General features: G+C 47.9%; 1 long non-coding RNA gene across 1 annotated transcript; it reads left to right on the top strand.

The window, feature by feature from the left end:
- Nucleotides 1–23: 23 nt before the first annotated feature.
- LOC143637912 (uncharacterized) lies at nucleotides 24–19,248 on the top strand. Its single transcript, XR_013154521.1, has 4 exons — nucleotides 24–106; nucleotides 952–1,122; nucleotides 2,949–3,122; nucleotides 18,337–19,248. It is a non-coding gene; the product is annotated as an uncharacterized LOC143637912 (long non-coding RNA).
- The last annotated feature ends 3,491 nt before the right edge of the window (nucleotides 19,249–22,739 follow it).

Here is a 22,739-nt window from a genome sequence, read left to right as displayed (position 1 = left end):
TCCCCAAGCGCCGCAGCAGCCAGCCTCTCGCCACAGGGAAAACGAAACTGAGCTTTCTAAAGAAAGGAAACCGAAATTTTGCAGAGATGGAAATTTCTCTAAGGCGGTAAGGAATAATGGTTGGGATATGGGGCCAAGTGCGCCACCAACCTCCCTGCAGGATCAGCCTGGGAAGTCCCCAGAGGGTCCACACCCCCCCACCCCCCCACCCCCCACCCCACCCCGACCCCCACCCCACCCCCACCCCCTGATATGACAGAGAAGGCTCATCTTCAACACAGTGTGGCTGTTTTTCCCCCTATTTTATATTTTCTGTGAGAAAAAAAAATATATATTTCAATGGATCTTTACTTTGCTTATTTATATGTGGTGCTGAGGATGGAACCTGGTGCCTCACATATGTAAGCAAGTGGTCTGCCACTGAGCCACGGCCTCTGACGTGGTATATTTATTTTTGATGTACTTGTGACTTTGGTTTCCGTAGGGATTTCTTCTTCATAAGGTCTGAGACTTGCAGCTCCTTCTGCTGAAACCTGCTGTTAGTATATGGAGGGCCTGGAGGTGCAGGGGGAGGTGTGGAGGGAGGAAGCAGTGAGTGAGCCTGAGACGCTGGGCTGTGACTTCCTCAAGTCCTTCTCATTCCTCTGCCTCAGGTGTGACTGGAGGAAGCTCAGAGGGAACTGGAGGTAGATATTCCCTTCTCCCAGGTGAAAGTCTAGTGGGGGCCTAGATTTGCGTCCTTCCCTTAGGAAGATTCATGTTCTCTTTTCTTCAAAGTTAAACCTGTAGTCTGAGTTTCCTAATATGTAACAAAAATGTGTTTGTTGTAATCCAAAACCTAAATTTCATAGTGTGTAGTTAGGTGGAGCTATTTTTTTAAATTTATTTTTTAATTGTAGTTGAGGTGGAGCTATTTTTATTTTATTTTATTTTTTAATATTTATTTTTTAGGTGTAGGTGGACACAACACAATGCCTTTCTTTTACTCTGTGGTGCTGAGGATTGAACCGGGTCCTGCCCGTGCTAGGCGGGCGTTCTACAGCTGAGCCACAATCCCAGCCCTATGGTGGAAGACTGGAAGACTGGAAGACGCCGCACCACACGACACAGATCACCAAAGAGGTTCCCACTTTATTACTAAAGGCTGTGTGTTTATATAGGTCTAAGGAGAGGTTGCAGGGCTGAGGTACATAACAGGTCGCCCGTTTATTGGCAAGCTCTTCCATATGTCAGTTCTGGAGCCCAAGAAGTTAAATCTTATTGGGGATAAGGCTTCCCATCAGCAGGGTTTGAACATTGGCGCTGTTTCGCTCCAGTGAAAGAAACAAAGAGGAGAAAGAGGGTCGTTAGATGCCATGTTGGGGTTTTCCTCTGGGGTGCTGCTGCTGTTATATGTTTTTTCCAACATATGGAGCTATTTTTAAGTTACAAAAATCCCATACCCTTCAACAAATGCATGGATAAAGAAACTGTGGTATATCTACCTAATAGAATATTACTCAACCTCAAAGAAGAATGACATTATAGCATTTGGTGGTAAATGGATGGAGCTGGAGAATATAATGCTAAAAGAAATTAACCAAACCCTAAGAATCAAAGGCCAAATGTTTGCTCTGATTTGTGGATACTAATTTACAATAAGAAGTAGGGGGGAGAATAGAGGTATTTTGGACTAGATAGAGGAGAGTGAAAGGAGGGGAGGGGACATGGGGATAGGAATGACAGTAGAATGGACATTATTGCCCTATGTGCATATATGATTAATGACCTATATAACTCTACATCACGTGCAACCGGACAAATGAGAAGTTATGGTCCATATACGTATGATGTGTCAAAATGCATTCTACTATTATGTGAAACTAATTAGATCAAATAGAAAATACTTAAAAAAAACATGTAGTTGAAATGTACCCATTTTGAGCCCCCCAGTATATTTCCCTTTGTCCTGAGTCTTCCAATCATAATGCCTGTAGTGAGGTAGGTGATCCGATCATAAATATAGCCCTTCCCCTTTCCCTCCCCAGTTTTAAATGAGTCGGTTACATAGATTATAACCCTGAACTCCTCCTACCAGAGCAAAGGGCAGTGCTGCAGTGGGCATTAAAATCTGGGCAGACCTCCTGCCCAGTGTGCTCTCTTGCTAGACTTATTTTGGTAGCACATCCTTCTGCACATGTGATTTCTAAGCACGCCTTTGATTCTTTCAATACCTGGGTCTCTTAACCCCCAGGCCAGGGAGACTCTGTCGGAAGCTGAGCTGGTTAGGCTCTGCTCAGATGGTTTCTCCTGAGGGCAAAGTTCTTTTCATGAAAAGGAGAATAGAGCCGGGTGGACACAGCGCTGAATGCTTTGGATTCTTTGCTCCTTACTGGAAGCATGAGGGAAGCTTTCTCTGATTTTTAGTTCTGAAAAACTGGTGGGATAACTGGAGGTAAACACGTGAAAGTGTAAGGAGCCCCAGGTCATGGGTTTTAGTTGTCCATGTGACCACGCTGTACCTCCAGCTATTCGCCAATGACAGTGTCAGCTTTCCTACACGGCTACAGTCTCCAGCAGAAGCCCCTGCTCAGTTAAGCTGATGGTTTGAATTTCTAGCCAATTCAGTTTTGGAGCAGTGGTTGGCCCTTTGACCTCAATCCTCTGATGCGGCTGAGAGCTGTAGGGTTGTGACAATGAGCATGATGACCGCAAAGGGGTTGCCAGCCAGACGACTGTGAGTCCCCTACTGGTCCACAAATTGGAAGCATTTGAGTCATTCTTTAGCACTAAAATCTGACAAACTGGCTTGTTTGCCCAGAAAGTAGTCTCCTACCATTCCTGTATTGCTCCTCCTTTGTCAAAGCTGGTTGCCACCCGTCCCTCAAAAATATGGGACATCCTTGAATTAGTGTTTTCCTAGGTTCAAACCCAAAGTGAGTTTTCCATCCTTGTTCTTCCTGGCCCAGGTTCCCGGATGCCAGGCCTGCACTCTCTGGGTGAGATGTTCATGTCCGTGATTGGCCCAAGACTCACAAACAGCACAAAGGATAAAAAAGAGGAAGCCACCTTAGAAAGGACAAAACATGTGCAGTGGGGTCCCCTGGTGGATGTGACAGATAAGGCAGTGCATTCCTGGTCAGGTAAGTAGGTGACAAGTGGAAGCAATGACAGCAAGCGTGAGTTTTCTCTTTATTTTCCAAAGGGTGCACTGGTATTTGGGCCACCGTCCCTTAAAACCAAGAGACATTTTGACTAGGCCAGTACCGGGGATGCCTCATTTTTCAAGAATAGATCTATAGGCCAAGAGACAGGGTCTCCCTTGGAGTGACGTTTGTATTCCACATCTGTTGGGGAGCCCAGTCTATTCAGTGGGGTGTCTCAGAGAAGTGATGTAGTGCATCAGGATGTGAGGCAGCTCTCATCCATTCAGCTTCTGCCTGTAGCCATCTGGCTCCAGAACCTGCTGTCAGATCAGTCGGGGCAGGCAGTGACCAAAGGAGGCAGATTTAAAAGGGCCACTGAACAGGCTTTATTGAGATATCACTCCTGGGCGGAACTCGATCAGACCCACAGGGGAAGGGTCTGAGGAGAAACCGCGTGGAAGCTCGACCGGACTGGACTTTTATGGGGCTTACAGCAGGAAGGGAAGGGCTTGGGCCAGGAAAAGGTGTTTCTAGGATCCCTTGCCCCCTTGGAGTTGGTCAGGGGAGTTGGCTGAACTCCAGAATTGGCCAGGGGGGGTCCTGCTGATTGACAGGCTTTAGGAGATCTGGCTGATTGACAGGCGTTTCCGCGGGCATCTGATTGATGTTCTTTTCTGGCGCGGGCTGCTTTGTTCTAAGTTGCCACCAAGTCGCCGCCACATACCTAACACCTGCTCCATTGCCTTTTCCCAGAGTGACGTGAACCTCTTCTTGTCCTATAACAGACATGTTTTCTCTTCTCAGCCTGGATTTTGAACATCTCAGGACTCTCTTGGTTAGAAGGGGGAAGGAGGCATTTTGTGCTGGGCATGGCACAATGAGCTCCCTCTGAGTTCGCGCCAACTGGAAACCCTGCCATGCACTTAGATTAGATGGGCTGCCTGAAATTCCCCTGTTGGTCTGTGGCCAGCAGAGGGAGCTCTCCACAGTCCCAGCCATCAACCTGATGCAGGAGCCCAGCACCTGAGGGCCCAATCTATAACTGGGTGGAAGTGAATCTGATCTGATTTAGGGAGGAGTAGAGAAGGTCAAAAGGAACAGTAGTTGAACACATGACTAGTAGAAATATCCCATCTGGGGCTTATCTCCTGAAGAGATAGGTGAGGTTTTGTAGAGGGTTGCCAGCCAGCCAGCCAGATGACTGTGGGTCCCCAAGATGAGCTGGGAGTCATCTTGTGTGTCTTTCCTCCTCAGGTGTGGCGAACTGTAGCTTATCACTGTGTGGTCTTGCTATGTCTGAGGGGTTAGGAGGACATCACAAGGGCCTGTCCACCTTCCATGAGCTGCAGGACTGAGTCTCCTGGCTGGAAGGGATGTAGAAGGTCCTGAGGGGAAGGAATTGTCCTAGATGAAGGAAACTCCAGTATTGAGGTTAGAATTTGTCTCAGATGTTGTACACAGTGTTTGATCCTCTTCATATTCTACATGTGGAGAAACCCTCCTCCTTACTGAGGTCTGAAGGAGCCTCCCATATGTAATCTCATACGGGCTCAATTGCAGCCCACCTCTGGGGTCCACCTTTATGAGGAGAAGGACAGTAGGGAGCACCTTAGACTAGTTTCCTGACATATGTGAGCTAGAGTCATTTTAAGGTGTGGCTCATCTTTTCTGTCCTCCTGGTGATTGAGCTCTCCAGGCAGCACACAGTCTCCAAAGAGCTCCTCAGGATTCCCTCAGCTGGTGCGTTCCTCTGGAGACAAACGCAGGAACATAGTTACTGTGAGTGGAGCCAGGTAAACTCTGCCTGGGGACACTGCCCACAGTCCGCCTGCCTCAAGGCACTTCTGAGGCCTTTCCTGTTCCTGTGGGACATGCCTGGACCCCATCATAGAGAGGGCCGCTTACATCTCATGATATCCATGTTCCCCCAGTCTTGGGCATTTAAGTGGCGTTCATTGCCAGTCTTCAAACGAGCGTGACATCAGGCCCCACCATTTTTGGTAGATCTTCATTTTCATCACACAATGGGCATCTTTGGTCACCTCTTTTGTCCCCGGGAGCAATCCCAGTCCTCTGAGGAGTGATCTTGTAAATTCTGTAAACATATCCGGCCCACAATGACAGCCTTGGTGAAGACAGTCCACTACGGCACACTCCAGGGTCCTGGTAATAAAACAAATCTGTGGGGACTCGCCCTGCAGGTGGCAGGAAATTCCCAATTCCTGGAAACCCTGGTCTGGAGCTCTTTAGCATCTGCTCCCAAATATTCAGGGGAAGATGTAGTTGGATCCATTCAGGACAGGGGGCAGGATGGTGGACTGGAGGCATCCAGCCCTTGCTTGCTTGTCCAGAGATGGAATTCAGACAGGTTTGTGACCACGGGAGGATGCTGAAGTTCAAAAAGGACAGGCACAGACCCGAGGAACCCCAGGAGTGTGCCGGACTGTGAGAGAGAGCACCCAGCACCGACCACAGAGAGCACAGCAGGGCTCGGCGAGGGCAGTACTGTCTCAGCAAGGGACTGTAATTCTCATTTCCCTTGGTAAAATTCATGTTCTCTTTTCTGGTCAAAGAGGGAGAGTCCCAGGACCACGACAGGCATAGGACTCAGCGCTTTGCTGCAGTGTAGTCCAAACAGATGGCAGACCTGGGGCGTGTGTGGTGAACTGCCTCTGGGGGATCCTCTACCCTTCCCTGCATATTGTCCTCGTGCCATAACTGGGAGCCACCTTAACAGGGGCCCTGCTGTCTGAACTTACCACTCTGGAAGATAAAAAGCCCCTGCATTTTTCTGTCTGTGGGACCTCACGGAAATATCGCTGCACAGGCTCAGTGGGTGGCATCCCTGAGACTGTTCGACCCTGAAGGGAGAGTGTGACACAAACCCATGGAGTTATCCAGGTCTGTGCAGCGGCAGACTGGAGGGTGGCACGTGGTGTGGAATCTGCCACCATCCCCACAGCCCCCAAGTACAGATCGCTGAGATCCGGGGCTCCCTCCATCATCACAGGTGACTGGGGTCATGTCACCAGCTGGTGTTACCCCGCCCTCCGAGTGCACAGCAGAAAAGACAGCGGAAAGAGTGTGTGTGGAGATCGGCCTTCTGCACGCGCTCACTGACACACTCCAGCAACGGTGTGCACCCTGCTCCTGGAGGAACTGCCCAGATAACCCCAGCGGGCACCTTTACCTGGCCAGTTCTACACCCTGCCCAAGCTCCGACACACGAAAGCAGCCAAGAGGTCTCCCCGACTCCAGCCACCACTCACTCCTGCTAGGCACCTGCTGAGTCCCCCCAGGAAAGAATAGGGGTGATGAACCCCCAGACATTATTCTGTCCAAGGAGTATGCACCCTAAAAAGACATGGAGAGCAGCTTGGACTGGCCCAGGTCGTAAATATATAATTTTGCCCACTCATCCAGGGCCAAAGCGAAGAGGGATTTGTTACTTCTTTCTTATTATTTTATGCTTATTTACTTCTCTCCCTTTTTTTCTTCTTTATATTTATTTATTTTTTTTTGAACTGGGAATTGAACTCGAGGGTCCTTCACCACTAAGCCACATCCCCAGCCTTTTTTCTATTTTATTTATTTATTTTTTAAATTTTGAGACAGTGTCTCATTAAGTTGCTCAGGGCCTCGCTAAGTTGCTGAGGCTGGCGATCCTCCTGTCTCAGCCTCCCTAGCTACTGGGATGACAGGAGTGCATCACCATGCCAGGCTTTAACTTTGATTTTACTCCATATTATTTTCCCACCTATTTCTGCTATTAATGATGTTGCTAGTGATTTTTTTTGGCTTGTTGTTGTTTGTTTGGTTTTTATCTGAATTTGCAAATTATTTTCTCTTCTTCCTGTGGTGCTGAGGACCAAGTGCAGCACTTTGCCCGTGTTGGGGGGGGGCACTCTGAAGCTGGGCTGTGCTCCTGGCTCAGCAGAGAGGAATTGCACATTGGTGTAGCCATGACACTGTCCTCATCAATCCCTGGTGTAACTTCCGCTTGAAGAATGGCGGGGAGTGGGGTGGGTGGAGGAGGGTAAAAGAGGGAGGGTCCCAGCGACCACCACAGGTACAGGATTCAGCATTCTGCAGCAATGCAGTTTAAACACATGACAGACGTGGGATGTCCCCCGGCAGGCCGCCCACCCCAGGTGGGCACAGCCAGATGAGATCTGAAGTCCCTCTCTGATACACTCACCACACAGCAACAGTGGTAAGAAATAACACAACTACTGGGCTGGGGATGTGGCTCAAGTGGAAGTGTGCTCGCCTGGCATGCGTGCGGCCAGGGTTCGATCCTCAGCACCACATACAAACAAAGATGTTGTGTCCACCGATAACTAAAAAATAAGTATTAAAAATTCTCTCTCTCTCTCTCTCTCTCTCTCTCTCTCTGTCTCTCTCTTTCTCTCCCTCTCCCTCTCTCACTCTCTCTTTAAAAAAAAAAAAAGAAAGAAAGAAAAAAGACATAACACAACTACTGTGGATGCCCCACCTACAGGGGGCCTCGGCTTCAGCTCCACCCATACCTTGGTCCTTGGGACTGGAGGCAAATGCCACAGAGGGGCAGGGGTGATTCTGGCCACCGCCTCTCCCTGTAACTGCACCAGAGTCTAACTGAGGTCGAAAGCTCCAGCTCATCACCAAAACTAGAGCAGCCAGTAGCAGAAGTGATTTCAAGGAACCCAGCCAACAGCATCTGAGCCTGAGGAAACTCCTAACACCTAATAGGCGCTTCCCTTCCCACTGCAGGAATTAGTACATGGAGGGCACACTGCGGACACTCTGCTGTGTGCGTCACAGCACCTCAACTCTCAGAGGGTCACCACTCTTGCGAGACATATGAGAAACTGGGTCCCTCAGACAAACTCTACGCGCAGAGTCAGATCTCACTAAAAACAGCCAGAGATGCAGCAATGAAAAGAGACGTTGAAGTGCATTTGAGTAAAACTCAACACTACATGACCACATCCCCCAGCCTTCAGCCTCAAGAGAAGCTTGCTTATTAAAAGCGGCCTCAAATAGAAACGCAAGAGACATCCACCTCAACGGGAGTGCAGATTCCAACACAAACACAAGAAGTTTCACAAAACAAGGCAACTTGACACCTGCTAAAGTTCCCAACTCTCTTGGCACTGATGCCAGAGTTTTCAAAGTGGGTGAAAACTGAGACAAAGAATTCAGGAGAAAGGCTTTTTAAACATTCAGTGAAATCCAAGCGAATTGAAATAACAACTGAATGAATTAAGGGAATCTACGCGGGGTATGAATGAGCTTGAATCTAGAGATATATTTCCAAAAAGAACCAAGTGCAAACCTTGCAGAGAAGTTCATCATGTTACATAAAACCTCTGTTGAAAGCTTTTTATCAACAGACCAGTTCAAGCAGAAGGTTGAGGACACCGTGGCTTGAGGACACCATGGCCGCTCTGGGGATGCGGGGTGGGGTCTGACCTCGGTCACCACCAGATCCCAGGCTGGTGGTGACCGGTGAGCAGGGCCTAAGCGGCCCACAAGCCACTGGGGGTCCTGTTGGGCAGCCGGGTCCTGGCCTCTGGAGCGAGGAATCACCCATAGGCTGTGTGCAGGCACCGGACTGGTCTTCTAGGTGTCTGGCCAGTGAGGAAGCAGGGATCCCATTGCCCGGGTTGCTCCAGACAGGCCTTAACACTGGGTCCTTTTCTGTCAGCGCAGGTGACCCTATGCTTGTCTCTTGCGATGCTCTGGGATGGCAGGTGGGTGGGAGGGAGGCTTGGATGCTTCTCTGGTGCAGCCATCCTGAGAGGGTGGGAAGGTGTTGGGTGCTGTTTGAGAGGGAGGAGCTATTTCACTCTAAAGCTTTCCATACTCAGCAGCACAGCGCTGGGTGCTGGGAGCTGGGTTCCCATCAACTGTCAATCACCGCCTCTTCATGTGGCAGGTGGAGTCCTAGACTGGTTATGGAAGGTGGAAAAAAACGCAGGTGAGTTGGGGCCTGATGGAGGAGGGCGCCAATGCATTGTGGCCGGGGCCAGTGGCCATGATGTGTCTCCTTGCCCCTGTGCATCCTCACCCGGTTGTTCCCACAGAGGCACCATCACTTGGTCCTCCCCTGTACCAGCAAATGTGAGCTGGCACTTTTTTTTTTTTTTTTGGTACCCAGGATTGAACCCAGGGGCGCTTAACCACTGAGTCGCATCCGCAGCCATTTTTATTTTTTGAGACAGGGTCTCTAGCTAAGTTGCTGAAACTGGCTTTGAACTTGCCATCCTGCCTCCCTAGCTGCTGGGATTACCTGCAGGAGCCAGACTGGTGCTTGTCTTGAACCTCCCTCTGGGACAGGCTGGATGGGAGGCTCAGGGGCTTGTCTGGCTTCTGGGCTCCAGTGGATCCACTGCGGTTGGGCACCTAGAGCGGTGAAGTCATAGTGCTGTGGATTCCGGGGTCTGTGACATCAGGCCTTTGGCAGAGATTGACCATGATACCATAGCGGAACCCTAGAGGGACCCTTAATGCCAGGAGCCAGGAGGATCCACAGGAGAGGAAAAGGGAAGTGCAGCTTCCATCAATGCCTGGGATCGCCGCTCATTTGAACAGAAGGTTGTTGGATATCCATCAGCCTTTCCCTAATTTGAACGTCATAGTTGTCAAATGCTTTATCTTCATTTCAAAAATGCATTGTTAGTACAGTTGAAAGATATTTGATATCAAAAATGAAAGTCAGACGGGGAGGATTTTGGGAGGGGAGGGACTGTTAGTGTGTTCAATGGAAATCACTTTTAGAAAGCTAAACTCAGTTTGATGGGTTGTGACCTGAATTGCTGGGAACGAACCAACCAACCAACAAAGCCCCAAACATTTGGAGGACTGATGATTCAGTCGGTCTTGCATTTTGGCCAGATTATCTGCTGATTAATATTTTGTTAGGGAATAGAGGGAAGATGGGGAACAGAGCTTAAATATACCATTCATATTGTAAAGGGCGGGGAGGGCTTAAGTTATTCCACTGTCCTCTTAAATAATAATCCTAATGAGAGTAGACCTGAATGGAGGGTGCCAGTTAGGTGGTTTGGTCTATTTGTAAATGTAGCTACCAGGTTAAGGTTATTGGACGAACACCAAGGCTATTGAGTCAGCTATGACCTTCTGATCGACCGTGCCCTTTTGGCCCTTGAGCTTTCCTGTAGCTTCCAGGTCCACTATCACTTCCCTGCCACCCAAGTGCTGTTAGGGAAAGGGATGACAGTCACTCTGGCTACTGAGAGCTCCAAAGTTGCATTGAAAGGGAATGACAGGTGGGGTCTCCCTACAGAGGCCTATGGGAGGAGGCAGATGGGATTTGCATGACTATCTGTGGCTGGATGGAAACAAGGGGAGAGAGAAAGAGAGAGAGAGAGAGAGAGAGAGAGAGAAATGTGTGAATACACAAATGAGGAATAAGTAAGGGTCACATGTTATCAACTTAGAAAACCCTGGAACATCTGAGTTGAATAAACCAGGAAGAAGAGAACACATAATACTCAAAACAACCAGAAGGATGTCAATGAAATGATGAGAACAACTCCACACCTTTCAGAATAACCCTAAGTGCACAAATTCTTCGTTCTTCAAAGATGCAGAGGGAGGGATTGGATTTATTAAAAAGACCCCAAAATATACTGCCTACAAGAAATTCCCCTCCGCTGCAAAGCAGAGCAAGATAGAAAATGGAGAGATTGAAAATAATATTTTAAGTAAATAGAGTTGAAGGCCGGAAGAAGTCACCCTGCTTATATCTGACAAATACACTGGAAGCCAAAGCCAGGCAGAAGAAATAAATAAGGTCTTTCTGTGTTTGTCAAGGGAAACACAGCAAGAAGATATCATAAAAATGTCACATATTTAGATGAACTCAATGTCGGAGCACCAAATTTCTTTTTTTTTTAAATATTTATCTTGTAGGTGTAGATGAACACAACATAATGCCTTTATTTCTATGTGGTGCTGAGGATTGAACCCGGGTCCCACCCGTGCTAGGTGAGCACTCTACCGCTGAGCCACAATCCCAGCCCCGAAGCACCCAATTTCACCAAACACTTCTAGGCAAAAAGGAAGCCATAGCCCCAGAACAGTAAAGCTGGGTGACTTCAGTGGCCCCCTTCACCAGGAGGTGGATCTTTCAGATGAACAATCATCAAGGAAACATCTATGTTAAGTTTCACTATAGATCAAATGGACTTAACAGAAGTTTACTGTATATTCCATGCAAAAGCTGCAGGATACACACACTAGTCATTGGCACAGGAACATTCCCCAAGGTACATCACGTATTAGGCAAGTGTCTAGATTCTAAAAAAAGGCTAAAACAACACCTTGTATCCTTTACAATCACAAGGAAATAAAGCTAAAATCAGGAGCAGGTGAAACCACAGAAACCTCACAAACTCATGAAGATTACACAGCAATTGAAAATTTTCTAGATTATACAACAATTGAAAATTCTCTAGAATCAGAAGAATATGGAAAAACAGCATACCAGAACTTGCAGGATCCAGAAACAGCACTATGAAGAGGAATTTGCAGAACACATGCCTTCATGATAAAGAGAGAGAAAACCTTAAGTAAATTGCCTAAGGATGCATCCCCAAGTCTCAGAAAAATAAAAACAAACCAAGTCCAGAATTAGTAGAAGAAAAGAAATAATCAAGAACAGGGTAGAAATAATGAAATAGAAACTAGAGGAGCACCACCAAAGTTCAAGGGAACAGAGTAGTTCTTTGGAAGGATAAAACAATTGGCAAACATTTAGCGAAATTGACAAAAGAAAGATTAGAGATTAGAGAGATGAGACTCAAATCAATAAAATGGGACTTGTAAAAGGAGGTCTCACAGCAGATATCAAGAAAATTCAGAGGATCATTGGGTAGAGGGCGGTTGAACAACTATATGCCAGTATGTTGGAAAATCTAGGAGAAACAGACAAATTTAGGGACCCAAATTGAATCAAGAAGAAATAAGCAAATAATATCAGTAACAAGGAAGGAGATTGCAGTAGGACCAAATTCTTATGACCAAGAAAAGCTCAGTTCCTGAAGGAGTCAATGCTGAATTTTATCAGATTCTAAAATAAGCTCCAACACCAGTGCTCCTAAAATTATTCTATAACCCACAAGCGGAAGGAACTTGTCTAAACTTGAAAAACCAGCCTCTATCTCAGAGCAAAGCCTGTCCAAGGAAGGGACATGACCTTTGTCCTTGGAAAAACCCACAGAGCACTCCTAGGCACATTCCCACCCTGCTAAGTTGTTTATCTACAGGAGAGATCTGCTGTGCCAGGTGTCCCTGACTCAGTCAGGCTAGGTGGGGACCCATAGCAGCCACCAATCAGCATGAGACAGGGAAATACCTGGGGTGTCAGATGACCCTCCCAGTAGTTTATGGTGTTGGGAAACCATGTAGCTCAGCAAGTACACCCCTCTTGGCTTAAACCAATCAGTTCAAACGAATACCCCCTTTGTACTGACCAATCACCCCTAGACAACTTGTTCCTGCCAGTGAATGTGCTAATCATGTTTTAGAGTTGTTATTTGATTTTCCCGCGGTGTGTGATGATTTGCTAAAAGAGGCTATGATGTATGTGAAGTCCCTGCCCTCTCCAAAGAATGTATAAAAATGCTGCAAACCCTGGGTTCGGGGCCTCTCAGCGCCACCAGTTGCTGTGTGTGCGTGCGGAGGACCGAGCTAGCTCGCAATAAACACCTCTTTGCTGCTTACATCGATCTTGGGTCTCTGGTGGTCTTTGGGGGTCCTGAATTCGAGCATAACATATGGGGGCTCGCCTGGGATCCCCCTAATAAGCCTACCCAGACACCCCGATCGAGAGGTGATGAAAACCTGGCCGGTAAGTAAAGGCATTGCCGATGTGTAAGAAAATGTACTCTGGATGCATGCAGTTATGGTTTTGTGTTGTGAGGTCGGCAAAAGGTCCAGGTGGATGCACCGAAGGGCAGCCGATGGGGTTTGTGGGAGACGTCCCCGGCCCCTTTCTTGGTTCTGAGTGGATTGCCTGTAGTAAAGTATTTTGTGAAGTATTTGGTTAAGCAATTTGTAGCTGACGAATCCGCGGTCCGTCTGAGCCTTTAGTTTCTGGGTAGCAATCCACGACGCGCTGCAAATTCTGTGGCCGCGCTGTGAATTTTGTTATGTGTGTTTATTTCTATTGTCCTGTCTGTCTCCACCCCAACACCCTGGCAAGAGAACTAATCTCCCAGTCTGGGGTCATCAGACCCAATCTGAGGGGGATGCTCCCCCAATCTGTTTGTCTGAAGGGAAGGCCCCAGTTGGCTTGGGGCCAGCACCCACTTTCATTTTTTTGACAATCTGAAAAGGGAATCTATGTCTTTGTGTGTCTCTGTGTGTCTTTTTGTCTGTGTCTCTGTTAAGTGTGATGGCATTGTTTTACTTTGGACCGATGCAGAGTCCCAAATTCCAATCTGCCTTAGATGTGTGGAGGTAACTTTAGCTAAATTTTAACCTAAATTGTAAGCGAGATTAGGGAAGCAGTGTTTCCTTTTCTTCCTGTAGTTGGCTTGAGTGCACCCACTGCAGAGGGAAATGCCTGCTGGGAATCTAAGAACTTTGACATCTGGCTTTAACTTTTCTCAAAACCCTGTCCTCGTTATTAAATTGGCATTAATTGGCTTTGGGGATGGGAGCCGAACTTTCAGTCATAAATTCTGTCCCAGACCGAGATTCTACACCGAGGTAAGTGCACGCACCCCATGTCTGTTTGAGGTGCATCTTTCTCTCTCTTTCCTTCTGGAGGTAAGGTGGGCACCCGACGGCTACTTAAACGCAATTAGTGCAGCCGTCACTCTTCAATGCTGGGAGCCATCAGCCAAGTAGGTATGACAAATTCCTTGCCAGCTTACTCCCATGCTGTCTAGTGGAAGGACTTCTGAAAGGTGACCTTGCTCAAGGACCAGGGCAGGATCCGTGTTTAGGGTGTTCCCCCTTTAGAATAGGGCGGTTTAGCATAATAGGAGATTAGGGTGTTCCCCCTTTAGAATAGGGCGTATCCTGCTGCTGAGTTCCTCTTGAGTGCTTAGGGTCAGACAGTATATTTGGGAGACAGAAGCCCATGCGGTGTGGATTTGGGGCAGAGTAGTGGATTTGGGAGAGAGTGGATTTGGGCAGAGAACGTGGATTCCCTCAGAGCGTGTTTGTAGACGGCCGGTGTGAGTTCGGGAATAAAGAATTGCTGTTTGAATCTACAAGCTGTGTGGAGACTCGTGATTTGTGCCCAGCCAGAGACTGCGGCACTTCAAGACTCGGGTGAGAGGTTTCCCGGCCTAGGCAGCTCTCAATCACCTGTTCTATACAGAGCAGGCATGTTGGGTTCTGCCAAAGCCGCTTCCAACTTTTCTGTCTGGGCCCGGAGAGCAATTGGGGTGAGTACACAGTGTCCTGAATCCCGATCTACCTCGGATGCGTGGAGGTGGAGGAAAGAGTTTGGAACAACTGCGGAATTCTGGTCTGGGCTACCCTCAGTCGTATTCCTAAGGTCCTTTCTCTTGAGCCCCCTCCCGACAGCCCTCAGGGGTATCTAGGGTGATCGGTAGATGAATGGCACTGAGGGAAAGCCCCAATCACATTTGCCTCCGTATGGGCTACGCAACACTCCCAACCCGGCATCCATTCCTCCTGGATGCTCCCCTTCCTTCTCAGGTTAAAAATGTTAGCAATTCAGGTTGTAAGGCTGAGAAAGACATAAGATAATTAGTAAAATCTGCCCAGGTTCTCTAAGGTCATAGATAACTTTCAATAGTCTGTTTTACTGCCCCAATGTTTAAAATGTGCTGTGCTCCTTAAGCTGGTAAGAGAGACATTTTTAGATGATCTTGGCTAAATATGTATCTAAAAGATGATTTTTTTATTTTAACAATCTGGTATCTGAATGGGTTTCTAAAGCATTGCACAATCTTGCAGTTAAAAGTTGGGTGTAAGTAATTGTTTAGTTTGAGATTTCAGATAGCTCATGCTAGAAAACTTAAATACTTAGGATAGAAAATTAAAAAAAGAACTCTACTTCCAAGTTGGCAAGTAACTCCCAATCATTTAGTTTCATTTTTCATCAATTTTGAACTGGGTAGTCTGAAAAGATTTCACTAGGTGTACCAGTGCATTAACTAGGATGAAAATAGTAAATTATGATATAGTATCTGTTCCCCTCAATGTGTAAAATTAAAAAAAAAATGTTGAATTGGAACGTTGGTCTGGCTTATTGAAATAACATTGAAAAGCAACAGTCTTGGAAATTTTTAAAAGCTTACTTTTAGATATACATGGTAGTGTGTAGTTCTTTTTCAGGCGATTTAATGTAACTTAATACTACTTTAGGAACTTCAGAACGAAAAAAAAAAGTGGCTTTCTTCTGATGGTAGAGATCCTATTTTCAGTTTTGTGTGAGCAAGTTTTTCTAGTGTAAAAAATTACATCTTAAACTTGTATCATAATTTTCAACATCCAAACCTGAAAATTGTGACTTATGGTTAAAATGCCTTAGGCATGAGGTTTCTGCTCAGAATTCCAGTTTTCCCAGTTCCTTCCAGACCTCAGCCAGGACTTCAGTTGATATTGAAATAGAAGAAGCCTGGAGCTCAGTAGGAGACAGATCTGAGGCCCAAGGAAAAAAAAAGAGTAAAAGTGTCTTTTTACCTGAACTCAAACTAGACCAAACCAAAAAGTAAATTGTATGGTATTTACTAATTACTGGCCGGTCATTTTTTTTAGGACTCTTGCTTTTTCTTAGATTCTGTATTTTTTTTTTTTTTGATCAGAAAACAAGTTAATGTTTTCTGATCAGTTCTATTTTTGATCAACTGTGGAGTTTTTAAACATTGCAATGGAGATTTCACCTGAAAAAACAGCTACAAGGCCTTGTGTATGTGTGCACACTTGTGTTATGTGTTGTATGTCAGTATGTCTATATGTGTGTATGTCCATATATCAGGCAGTTAAAAAACAGATAAAAAAGAGAAACTAGAAGGTTCTAGGTATGGATTTAATAGAGGAAAAATGTGTTTCTCGATAAGAGTCTATATGATTAAGTAATTAAGAGGGTTTAAGTAAATGATATAAAGAAGGTCTGTGTAAGTTGCTTATAAGTGTAAGTTTTTGAGCAAGTAATCTTAAAAAATTAAACAGCTGGGGCTGGGGATGTGGCTCAAGTGGTAGCGCGCTCGCCTGGCATGCGTGCAGCCCGGGTTCGATTCTCAGCACCACGTACAAGCAAAGATGTTGTGTCCACCGATAACTAAAAAATAAATATTAAAAAATTCTCTCTCTCTCTCTCTCTCTCTCTCTCTCTCTCTCTCTCTCCTCTCTCACTCTCTCTTTAAAAAGAAAATTAAACAGCTGGTTAAACAAGTGCTGTTGTTTTAGAAAATTGTGCTATGTTATTTCTTTAAAAGCTAAATTTGGTTAATATAAAAACATCAATGTAATTGGTGCTATTAATGTGTTCATATCTTCCAGGTATACAAGTCTATAAGGTAGAAATTTTAGAAAGAGCATTATATCAAGCTGTGTTCTAAAGTTGTATGGTAATTTTAGACTTAAAAAAGAAAACATGTTGGAGATTTATTTATATCATTTGTGTTCTATAACTGGACTTGTTATCAATAAGTTATGTAAAGTTCCATGTTACTTTTTACACTGTATTTTTAAGTTAATGAGAGCCTAATCTATGTAAAGGTTTTATTGCAAAACACAAAAGGACTTTGCTACTTTTCTACAAAAGGTTAAAAGCTTTCAGCTTTTCTTTAATTCATGTTTTAGGTGTGATATTATATTGTGTTAGCTAATATTCATGTAAACTTGAACAACAATTTATGTAGGCTTTATAAAATGATGTCTAAAAAGCAAAGATCAGCTTCAGAGCTATAGTAAGATTCATGAAGAGCCCCGCCTTACCTGAGATAAGGCTCTATGTCCCATCCCACTACATGTGAAAGTGACTACGAAAGAGGTAGGCCAGATTTCAGTACATTTAAAGTTGTGTCCAAAGGTTAGTTTTTGTCACGATTACCAGGATCTCAAACAGGGGATTATAATGTGTAACTCTGCCAAAATTCAAGTAGCTATTACATGAACTAAATATGTTTTTACTCTTGATAATTTTATCTTGTAGTTTTCAAAATGGCTTAAAGATTGCCTTTTAATGTTTTGCAGAGGTACTGATTTAAGAACTCACAACCTGGATTAATTTAAGATAAGGAGTTATCACCTACAGGATAGAGAGATAGACATTAAAGCCCAGTACTCTTAATATAAGGCTGTTGAAATTTATTTGCTAGATGTTTAAGATTAAGTTTTAAAATTAGTTAAATTTAAAGGGCCAAGAAAACCAATATTTGGCTCTTGCCCTCTGAGTCAGTCTGAATCAGGGAAGAGGGGACATCTCTAAAGAGCTTTGCAACTCTGGGCCACATAACCTCCCGATCAGGGAGATTAATGAGACCAGTGGGGGACCGAAAGCCAATCAGTGCATTTGCTGTGAAGAGGAGGGTCATCAAAAAAAGGAGACATCCCTGATGCTTCCGAGGGAAGCCACATGGTCAAGTAAGGCCTGGACCCATCCTAGCACAAATGGCACTAGCAGAACTGAGAAGCTGCTATAAGTTTCCCGAGGACTCCCAGGGAAACTCAGCTGACTGTTAACAATAGATAGAAACAAAAGTCAGTTTGACTTGCTTCATCTTAAACACTTAGCAAAGACAGTCAAAGCCAAAACACAGCTATTCCTGGGCATTTTAAATAATAATAATAGTTAAATGTAACTTCCATAAATAAGTAAACTGGAGGCTGCAAAAGAGATTCTTAGGTAGGAATGCCTGATAACTATCAAAAGGAACTGCCAGAGTAGTTTTTAGTTTAAGGCCTTAATTTCTAACCCACACAGGTAGGCTTAGTGTTTACTAGTATGGTTATCCAGCCCTAAGTAACAGAATTAAAGATTTCTCTATTAGACACAGAGGTCAAACTAGTAAAAGGATTTTGCAAGATCAGATGACATTAAATTATTAAACTGTGTCTTAAGGGGAAGGACATCTGTAACCCTAAAAGTTAAATGTTATGTTTACAGTCCTGGTAACTGAGGATGTTAAAGCCTGGTGAGGGAACTTATGTATAGTGACATGTTCCAGCTGCTGCAACACTTATTCAGTACTCATGGTTTTTGTTTCTCTCATAGAAGCACCCATCCCCAGATGACAACCTGTTTTTCCCCAACCAGACCTCAAATGGAACTGACCTCTAAAAGGGAACTCACGTCCCCACGTCGCCCCCACACATCTTCAAGCCCCCTCATGTTTGACACCCCTTTTCAGCTCTGAAGCAGCCAGAACGAGTCGTCGCCCCTTCTCCACACAGCAATAAAGTTTCTAAAATTAGGGGGGGAACAAAGCCAAAAATGGATAGGCAGTGTAGATAGGTAAATCGAGTCAGGTTGGATCTAGGAGGCCAATTTTAAGTAAGTCTGGGAAGTTGAAGACTGTCCCCTGAGGATTACTGTTTACCAAGATGTAGAACCTGCCCAAATAGGCCCCCAACTGAGGAAACCATGATTGGTTCCCAAGTTTCCAGACAAAGGGGGGAATGAAAAACCAGCCTCTATCTCAGAGCAAAGCCTGTCCAAGGAAGGGACATGACCTTTGTCCTTGGAAAAACCCACAGAGCACTCCTAGGCACATTCCCACCCTGCTAAGTTGTTTATCTACAAATAACAGGAGAGATCTGCTGTGCCAGGTGTCCCTGACTCAGTCAGGCTAGGTGGGGACCCATAGCAGCCCCCTAGCAGCCACCAATCAGCATGAGACAGGGAAATACCTGGGGTGCCAGATGACCCTCCCAGTAGTTTATGGTGTTGGGAAACCATGTAGCTCAGCACGTACACCCCTCTTGGCTTAAACCAATCAGTTCAAATGAATACCCCCTTTGTACTGACCAATCACCCCTAGACAACTTGTTCCCACCAGTGAATGTGCTGATCATGTTTTAGAGTTGTTATTTGATTTTCCCGCGGTGTGTGATGATTTGCTAAAAGAGTCTATGATGTATGTGAAGTCCCTGCCCTCTCCAAAGAATGTATAAAAATGCTGCAAACCCTGGGTTCGGGGCCTCTCAGCGTTACCAGTTGCTGTGTGTGCGCGTGCAGAGGACTGAGCTAGCTCACAATAAACACCTCTTTGCTGCTTACATCAATCTTGGGTCTCTGGTGGTCTTTGGGGGTCCTGAATTCGAGCATAACAAACTGTCTTCAAGTCTGGTGAGGCCCTGATTCAAAACCTGACCAGGATAGAATTACAAATAAAAGCAGAAAAATATGAGGTGGGCGTCCCTGCCCAGGAGGGGACCCAGGAGTTGAGAGGGATGGAGACAGTGGTGAGTGCAGTGCAGGTCTCCTAAGTGGCATGTGGGGCTCAGGAGAGCCTGCTCCTGGGCCTTCCTGCTGCTCCTGTAACAGGCACAGGCTGATTGGACCTGTGTCTTGAGGGAAGCACCTGCTGGACTGGGGAGTGTGTGGGGTGTCTGCCTGGTGAAGGAAGAGAGCCTTTATTGGGCTCTCATGAAAGAGGAGCTCACTCTGGCCAGCAGTTTTCGAGATATAAATGGGATAGCAGGAGGCAAATACGTGCAAAAAGGGTACCATAGTTTCTGAGGGTCCTCATGGTAAGGAGAGTCAGAATTCTTCCTATTTAGCAGACCAGAAGATGAGATCAGGGGATATAGGTTGAAAGAGAGTCAGTGGCTGACCCTTGGGATTGCTGCCTTGGGCTCACACCAGGTCCTGCAAGGGAGAAGGTGGATGTTGGCTTAGGGCAGCATTTCCTCCTGGACCCCACAGGAGGGAGTCCTGACCTCGAGGAGGAGGATCTGGAGGCTGCCCCAGTGCCCCTGGTTCCAGGAGAGCCCTGGCCAGATGAGGATGGGTCCTAAAGGCCAGGCTCCTCTCCCTGTGCAGAGCTGTCTGGGTGAGAGGCCAGGACAGGTGTGGGACTAGAGGCAGACTTGCTCCTGGTGGTGTTGGTGCCCCCAGGTGGACATGGGGGCTTCTGCAAGGGGAGCCTTTGGCACTTAAAGAAGTGGCCCTCATGGCTCCAGGAACAGTTGTCCCTTGGCCCATGTAAGGTGGTCACCACGGGGATGGTCTGGATAGTGAGACTGCAAACATCGAGGCCCCAGATAGCCCCTGAGTGCTCTCTCACGCTTCTTGTTCCTCCACTCTGGGAGGAGATGAACATGGCCCCTGAGGCAGTTCCCGGGCCTCTGAAGGAGGAAGCAATGACAGGTGACAGGCCTTGTGCCAGCACATGCTGGTCCTGCAGGTGTGTAGCCTGTGAGCAAATGGGGATGGGGTCTTCAGAATCTTGCTCAAGGGGCCTGGGACAGGATACTCTGTCCTCCTGGGTCCCAGCGAAGGTGTGAGCTAGTGTTAGTGTCCAGTCTTGTGCTTGGCGGGGCTGGGTTGACAGCTAGGAGCTCCTGCACGGGCGGGAATCCCTCCGCCCACGCCCCTCCCCTGAGCTGTCAGAGCTGTCAGCTGTCCCTCACCGGCCTGGCCAGAGGGAAGGGGAACTGCCAGGGTGAGCGGCACCTGCAGGAATGACAGCTTTGGAATCACAGCTGGGTTTTTCTGGCTTCCATACCCAGGGAAGACTGGGTACACAGGGTCCCAGTCCCCTCCCGCCTGCCCTGCTGAAGCCCTCAGCCAGACGCTGGGTGGCGCCCACGCTCTATTCTCTTCGGATGTCCCCCCCCCCCTCCCCCTGTTCCCAGCGGAAGTGCAGGAAGACACACAAGCCAGGATCCCAAGGCGGCCACTACCTGCACATGCTTCCCAACCAGGAAACTTGCTCCCCAGCAGGTGCCCTTGTGTCTGGCCAGGCCCATGAGGGACAGCGGACAGCTCTGACAGCTCAGGGGCGGGGCGTGGGCGGAGGGATTCCCGCCCTTGCAGGAGCTCCTAGCTGTCAACCCAGCCCCGCCCGCCCTCACCAGAGCAAGACTGGACAAACACTAGCTCACATTTCACTGGGACACGGGAGGGCACAGTGTCCTGTCCCAGGCCTAGCGAGCGAGATCCTGGCAACGTCAGGCCCACTTGCTCACTGGCTGCACACCTGCAGGACCAGCCCTGACCCGGCACACCACCTACCTAATGCCCTTGCTTTCCTCTTCAGAAGAACAGGGAGGCTCCGCCTGCTGCCCCACTCCAGGCTTGGTGGCATGTGGGGTGCTCATATTGGCCCTGCGACAAGGCCAAACTTTCCAGAGAAGAGGCCCCCAAGGAAGCACGGGCATATCCCGGTACCGGAAGCCAGGAACCGCCAGCCAGATACCCGCATATGTCACCCTAGTCTCCACCTGCTCCACATCCCAAGAGCCGCCCTCCACCTCCCCAGCGAGTCTACTCAGTTGTCCCGCCGCCCCTCCCCCGACCTCCACCGAACTTCAGTCCACTTGCGCAGCCCTCCTGCCGCCCCCCACCACAGTCCAGTCCACCTGCGCAGCCATCCTGCCTGCCTCTGGGGAGGAGCCGGGGCGCTGCACCAGCCCGAGGGCAGGGATCCCCGCCATTGCCCTGACTGCCCACCCTCAAAACCAACATCCACAACCCTTCCCAGATGATCCGGAACCCTCACTGGGTCAGCGGTGGACCAGCGGGATCTGGATCCACAGAGCCAGGGCTCCACACTCCCCCCAGGACCCACGCACACACCAGGCACAGAGTTCCCGCCCTTATGCCTATTGCTTCGGCTGTGCACACGCAAACCTTGCGCGTAAGCTCGTCCCTTCCTGGCGCGAGCCTGCCTCGTGGCCCGTGTCAACGGTTTTCTGCACGTGCCCCGGGTTCTCTACTCAAACCTTCCAAAGCTGCGTCCTGGCAACAGGTCTCTGACATTGCCACATCCCCTGAAGCCGCGTTGGCAGCAGCAGAAGGGCCCTTTGCCATCGCCGCTAAAATTCCGGAATCCCTCCTTCCCTAACTGCTGCCATGGGTACTTTCCAGGGCAAGCTTGGTCCCTCACCCCTGTCCTTGGCCCTGAGTGTCCCGCAGGAAGCCTGGTTACAGCGCCCGCGGACTTCCCCACACTGATTGGCCACTCTGGGCTGCAGGTCACCCTGCCGCCATCCCGCGACTGCGCATAGGCAGTTGAGAAAAGCGCCTCCTAGGTGACTGTCCCAGGTCCTGCGGACCCTTGGATCCTTTCTGGGAGAGCTGGACATTACCCCCACCCTACGCATGCCTGGTCTCCTGAAGAAGATGCTGCTGTCAGCTGCAGCCCAGACCACCCACTCAGCAAACAGACGCCTGGTGTGGCACAGGAGCAGGGAGTCGCTCCCTGCCAGCTCCCAGCACCACAGGAACCCTGCCCCTGGAGACAGTGGCCAGTGGTGGCTGAGCAAGCGGAGGACCCTGCAGATAGAGGACATCAGAGGGGGCCCCAGGTCCTGGAGGAGCACAGTCTGCCTTTAGGCCCCTGGTGGCCCACAGCAGCCTCCTGCCTTTGTGCCCAGGCCTGGGGCTCTGCAGGGAACCCTCTGCACCCAGAGCTCCCAAGACATAGGTTGTCTGGGAGCTCTCATCTCTAT

This window comes from Callospermophilus lateralis, chromosome 1 (genome assembly GCF_048772815.1).
Source record: "Callospermophilus lateralis isolate mCalLat2 chromosome 1, mCalLat2.hap1, whole genome shotgun sequence".
Lineage (NCBI taxonomy): Eukaryota > Metazoa > Chordata > Mammalia > Rodentia > Sciuridae > Callospermophilus > Callospermophilus lateralis.
Note: the sequence above shows the minus strand (reverse complement) of the source record. Positions and strands in the feature narration are given on the sequence as shown.